Raw genomic sequence first — 6667 nt, 5'->3', positions numbered from 1 at the left:
CTTCTTACTTTTCATAAACTAACATTAATATGATTTTTATCATATCAAATGATTAAAGTATACACATGTGCCAATTCTGTATACAGAATTTCTCAGTGTTTTTCATCTATTTGTCTTAAAATTGTGTTTGATTTAACAGTATTTATGACACTATTTCCTAATTAAATCAGTCAAATTCATTTATTTCATTCTCCTTATATGTAATTATTATAGTCATGATTCCCTTTTCTCTTCTCATGACCTTGTTCACTTTCCTCGGAATATGTACTTATAATCAAATACTGCCTATCCCAATTATTTTTAATCTTGAGTGAGTATCCCCACTCAGGCACTACTTCATAACTACTAAGAAACATTCCAAGTTTTCCTAAGAACCTGAATGTTTATACATAAATCCTTACTCATTAGACAACAAAGGGGTAGGATAGAGTAATTTCCCTCAAAAGGGATATACATGTAAAATCATATGGCAGTTCCAAATTTTTAAAGTAATTGGTCCTACACTAATAACCCAAATAAAATGTATATTCATCCTATAACTTATCAGAAATTTAATAGGCTCTCTTCTAATTTAGGGGGACCTAGTTGTCAAAACTGGAAAACCAAGTCCTACCTTTCAAAGCCATTTTAATGATTTTAATTCTAAATCAAAGATTCTTTCTTCTGGGAACTACTGCTTTTTGCTTTAAGTGCTTATATGAGTATGCCACAAAGACAAGAATTCTACTGGAAACATGCCATATTTCTCATACATTTTGGACATTTTACTTTCTTATTTTCTGCTACAAAAGTGACAAGTGGGTAAAACTGACCACCTTTATACACATTTTACTTCTTTTTGCTCTCAATTTATTTTTCTCCACAACAAATCCTTGGTAATGTTTGGGATCTCCTTACAAAATCCAGAGGATGGTTTGTGGGGTTTATCTTAACTTGGGTGCATTAATTTTGGTCTGAATCCTAACTTCCTAATATGACCTCCTGCACTTGGTTCCCAGTTTCAAATTCCACTCTTTATCTAACAACTTTCTCCACCTCTCAATTAAAAACACTGGAGTGAAGGGAACAGCCTTCTCCTAAATTTTCCTTTTCTTCCTTTTCCTTATTTAATTCGTTTTCTGTGGTTGTGGACATTACCTGTCCCACACCACCCTTTCTAACACATGTACAATGTCCAGACCACAATTCTCACCCTTATTGGATCCTTAAATTAATGGCCTTGACTTAACTTCACAACATTGTCCATCTCTTTTGTCACATCCTTAATTCCCAACACCAACAACACCAAATGATTATTCAAACCTAATTTTCTAATTGTTTTATTTCCTGTTTGATGAAACTGGGGACAATTTCTATACTAATATATTAATTGTGATTGGTTCTGACTGTAAGGCAGTTTCTCTTGCCTTTTCATTAACTAACTTGTTTAGTTACTGTATAAACACCCATACATCCATAACTTGTATCCCCCAGTGACTTCCTTTGTGTAGAATAGTCATTAATATTGGGTCTTGTATCAGGCTCTGTTTGAGTTGTTGCAACTTTACTGGAAGTTGATGAGGGGCCAGAGGGAGCTATGGATGGACTGAGGGAGACCATCAATTTATCCAAATTAATCAGGTCTACTCCAGGCAGTTCCCTCAGTTCTATATTTCCTGAATAGGGTAGAGGGTCCCAGGGAGGACTTTTAGATTTCTCTACCTCCCTTGTCTTTTTAGTTGGTTTATTAGTTCTATCCTGGTTCTTTCTGAATCTTAAAGAATAACAGTTCTCACTAACATTTCCCACTCAACATGATGCATAATCTGATTCTTCCTGTGGGAATGGTTCTTTATTATTCACATAGACATTTTAAATGTATACAAAGCCAAGCCTCAAAGGCTCCAAATTTGGGCCAAAATATGGCTGGAGGTTGTAAGGGCTGGCTTGGCCATTCAAAACAACAATATCTGATCATCTTTTCCTTGTCCTTATCCTTTGTACTTGGGACTGGACTTTTGGGAAAGACTTTCTTAGAACTCTTACTCTCCATTTTATTCATTAATCAGATCTTCTTTCACTCTTTCCTTTCGCTTTGTGTTTAGAACACATCTCAGTCACTCTCATTCAGATCTGACACACACTCACACTTTTAAGGCTAGTACCTTCCTCCTCCTGTTTTTCACACAAGAAGACAAGGTCCAGCCCGGGACTTTATCCCCACTCTTCCTGTCTCACACACAGGACAGTAAGGTCCAGTCCTTAACCAAGGTCAGGGAGACTCTAACTCCTCACACCTTGACTCTTTCCCAGGTCAAGGAGACTCTAACTCCTCACACCTGGACCACCAAAGTCAGGGAGACTCTAACTCCTCACACTTTGGTTTACCAAGGGACTTCCACCCTTTTTCTACTAAGGTATCACGTTTTGATCCCAGAAACGTAGCTCCCAAGGAGTTTAAACCCCCTGGGCCTTCAGAAGGGACTCCCACCCCTCTTACCTTGTAGTCTGACCATCAAGGTAATACTTGCACCATTCCCAGTGGTTTTCTTACCTTGATCCGTGCATGGAGTTGCCTGGTCACTTCCACGCGTGTCTAGGCGGTGTGCCTACCGTTCCAGGCCTTTTTCCTTCCAAGGGACTCACACCCAAGGAATTTCCCCCTGATTCACAATGTCTGGTCTATCAAATTATGCCCTGGGATGTTTTGTCAGTGGAGTAGTCGGACAGTCCTTTCGTCCCCCAGGACCATTGAAAAGGTCAACGGGACGCGTCTTCCTATAGGGCAGTCAGGACCCCCAGTCACTCCAAAAATAAGGTTATCCCGGACAAGCCCCCATCTGTAAGAAACGTGGTTTTCCTTAAGGGAAAAACCCCCTATGAGACCCCAAAATGGTCCCCTGTGGAAGACCCATGACAGAGACAATTGTGAAGCAGTTTCAAAGCTTTATTTCATTCTTGCAAGAGCTGGTGTCTACCAGAAGGCGGACACACCCAACCTGACATCGGTACAAACTTTTATCCCCTAGCCCGACGCTATGGTTTCCTCCCCTGCCTCCTCATTGGACAGAGTACTACAGGGTTCACAACCTATTTGAGATGCCTAATCATGTCACATGAAACTCCTCCCCTGTTTACATCTCCCATTCCTCAAGTTTAGGCTACCCCATACTCTTATTTATTATTCTCCATATAAGGTATATTGCTCCCCTCCCCTCCTCATTAACTAAGCATAAAAACTCCCTTTACATCAAGCAAAGCAATGAAGGACTAAAAACATCAGCTGAATTAGTCAAGTGTAAATCCCCTTTCTATTTTGAAGTGGAACTTGACCACAAACTGTCTGTTCTGGCTGCTTTTATTTGAACTTCAGACAGATGTCCTATTCTAAGAAAAAGCCCCTTTTTTCTCTACTTATGTTAACTCTAGTCTCTTTAGAATATGTATTACAAGCAGTCTATCAATTTATTAACCACTTATTCTTAACAATAAAATCACATATTTTATTTATCCTTAGAATATTCTGAAAAAGCAACACAATATATACACTTCTCACAATACTAAGCTAGATGGACCAGTGGATCTGACTCAGTATACGGCAGCTTCCTATGTTCCTATAGGGCTCAGTCATACTTTGTTTCTTGTTTCTTGTGTTCCTAGAACCCAGCATAAACCCTGCTTTGCTTTGCATCCAGCCTGGGCCTTACTGCACAACAGAGCAGGACAGACAGGGGAGAACAAGGAGAGGGTTGTAGGCAGTGGAGGCTAGTCCATTAGGGCTACTGGGGTACATCCCTCCCAAGGAAAAGATCAAACTTTTTTTTTAAAAAAAAGATCCCCTCCCCAAAGCCACACAGATATGTTATACTTCTATGCACTTCCACAGGCTTGGGGAGGCATTTCTCTCAGTCTCCTGTTCTCTAAACAATCAGGTCTCTGCACCACTCGGTTAATCTTAATCCAAAAGTATAGCTATGGAACTTCATCTCCTGGGATACACATGTAGCCCATCATTATTTTTATTTTAGGTGGGTCCTAAAGACATATTTTTCAAATTTGCACGTGGTTAGGAAGTTTGTGTGATTTTCAGTCTGCTCTTATTTCTGTTGGTGCAATATCTGTATCTGATGAGGCAGGCTTGTTTTCATGTGGTTCTTTTTATTTATTTATTTATTTATTAATTCAATTTATATACCGCCCCATAGCCGAAGCTCCCTGGGCGGCTCACAACAAGTAAAACATCTGATATACAATTAAAACCACATATCAAGCAATTTAAACATACATTAATGATATCAAAAATTAAAGCATATGTATATACTTACAAATGCATATCAAATATTAAAAGCTGAAATACTAAAATACTAAAATGCTAAAAAGCTAAAAAACTAAAACTAAAATGCCTGGGAGAAGAGGAAGGTTTTTACCTGGCGCCGAAAAGATAGTAATTTTTATTTTTATGCTGTGATTTTAACATAAAAATGAATGGTTTTAATGACTGTATTGTGTTTATTGTATTTTTCCCAGAGCTTGGAAAAGTTACTTTTTTGAACTACAACTCCCATCAGCCTCAGCCAGCATGGCCACTGGATTGGGCTGATGGGAGTTGTAGTTCAAAAAAGTAACTTTTCCAAGCTCTGGTTTTTCCTTATAATTTTGACTGTGAACCGTTCTGAAAAGTGGCATAAAAATATTTTAAATAGTGCCTTTTGTTGTTGGCATATGCCTTCAAGTCAATTATGACTTATGGCGACCCCTATGAATCTTTTTGATATATTCATAGGGTTTTCACGGTAAGAGGTATTCAGAGGTGGTTTACCATTGCCTTTCTCTAAGCCCACAGCAGCTGGTATTCCCAGGCAGTCTCCCATCCAAGTACTAACTAGGCCTGACCTTGCTTAGCTTCTGAGATCAGTCAAGATCGGGTGAGTGCAGAGTAGTATGGCCATAGGCAAATAATGCCTTACAAGATAGGGAAAAGGAGAATGTTGCTTTGAAACCTTTACAAACTCTAGCCACGGTGACACATCGTTTGAAAAACTAGTTAGAATATTCTCTAGAACAGTGGTTCCCAAACCTTTTCCCCACGGACCACTTGAAAATTGCTGATGGTCTTGGCAGACCATTTAATGATTTTTCTGCCTGTTGTAGCAATTGTAATGTGCTGTGCTAGATACTGTATGATTTTTAATTGTATTTTTACAGACACGCTGCAGACCACCAGAATGACGCTCAAGGACCACAGTTTGGGAATCCCTGCTCTAAAATGAAAAGCTTCAATAATATTTGCTAGTTCTGACCTTGTTTAGAGGTTTGGGGAGTACATAGGAGTATTCTTGACCTTACATTGATGTTATAAATTATGGTTTTGCTTTTTAAAGTTAGTTCTTCTAAAACCAAAACTTTCATTGCACTGCACATTTGAGTTATCTGTTCTACAAGTTGCTGAGCTGACTATCATAGGAAATAATCATGTTCATTAATAGGTTTAGGCTGCAATCCTAACCGCATTTAGCTTGGAGTAAGCCCCATTGAATTCAATACAACTTGCTTCCAGTGGGACCTACTTCTGAGTAGACATGGCTAGACATGCAGCCCAATATACTACTTAAACACTGTTTTAAGTGCTGGCTAACCTGTAGTTTAAAGGTAACCAGAAATGACCTTTAGTAAAATAAGTAAGCTGGAATTCTAATTCACTTCTTTTAAAAACAGAAATGGTCCATGTTTTCTTGTCACATCTCTAAGGAGCAAACCAAGCAGGTAAAAACTATTAGAAGAGGCAAGGACTACCACCACCTGCTTTTACACTGCAGAGGAAATACTCTCAGGGGTGAGCTAAAGAGGAAGTTCAATTATATTTCCCCAAAAAAGAAACAAACCAAACTGCAAATGGCTTTTAGGTGCAGCAAGATGCCTCAAGGAGATAAAAAGCTTGGTTTTCAAGTTTTCTCCTGAAGCGCATTATTCAACCTGCACAGTCGAGCACTAGCAAATAGATGCCTCTTCTTAGAATCCCTCTAATCAAAGCCCTGCAGCTCAAGGCAATAGAAATGTAGAAACGTGAAAAGCCTACTTTCTCATGACCTTCTTTTTTTAAAGAAACACTTTTGGGGGGATTTGTAACGAGTGTCTAGTGGGCTTCCTTAGGAAGCAAATGCCATAGCAGTGGGACATCTGTTGAAAAAGTCCTGCTCCTCAATGCCTCCCTGAGTGGCTGTGGTGGTGGGGAAGCAGGATCAAGGTTTTTCTTAAAGGACAAGGAGATTCATCTGGGAAGAGGTACTGGCCAAAGTATGTTCAGGTGGGGCTACATAGAGTATTATGGGGCAGATCAGGCAACCTGAATTGTGCATAGAAGCTGCCAACTGGAAGCCACTGCCATTGAAGCGCAACCAGTGTAGGCCTTATCTCCTCTCTGCTCCCATCAGGAACCAGGGTGCTACGTTCTGTAAACAGCTGAACCTGAGCTGAACAAATAAATGACAACCTAAAGCCAGAATGATATAACTTAGAGCCAGACTAATAAAATGTATTTGTACCTATTGTCAATTCTGAACTGTTTTTAAGGACTTGCCCACATTGAAAACATTGGAATGGACACTCCTTAAGTTTTGCATGGCAATCATACTGATCAGGACCAATGTCAGGAATTAGCATTGTAGGGTAGTAGCTGTGGTCTACTCCT

The 6667-nt window shown here is 39.3% G+C and overlaps 1 pseudogene; it reads right to left on the bottom strand.

Moving 5' to 3' along the window:
* Positions 1–4813: 4813 nt before the first annotated feature.
* LOC133365680 (5S ribosomal RNA) lies at positions 4814–4932 on the bottom strand (annotated as a pseudogene).
* Between the last annotated feature and the right edge of the window lie 1735 nt (positions 4933–6667).

The sequence above is a fragment of the Rhineura floridana genome, chromosome 10, assembly GCF_030035675.1.
Source record: "Rhineura floridana isolate rRhiFlo1 chromosome 10, rRhiFlo1.hap2, whole genome shotgun sequence".
NCBI lineage: Eukaryota > Metazoa > Chordata > Lepidosauria > Squamata > Rhineuridae > Rhineura > Rhineura floridana.
The sequence above is the reverse complement of the archived record's forward strand: the minus strand, read 5'-3'. Positions and strand labels throughout refer to the sequence as shown.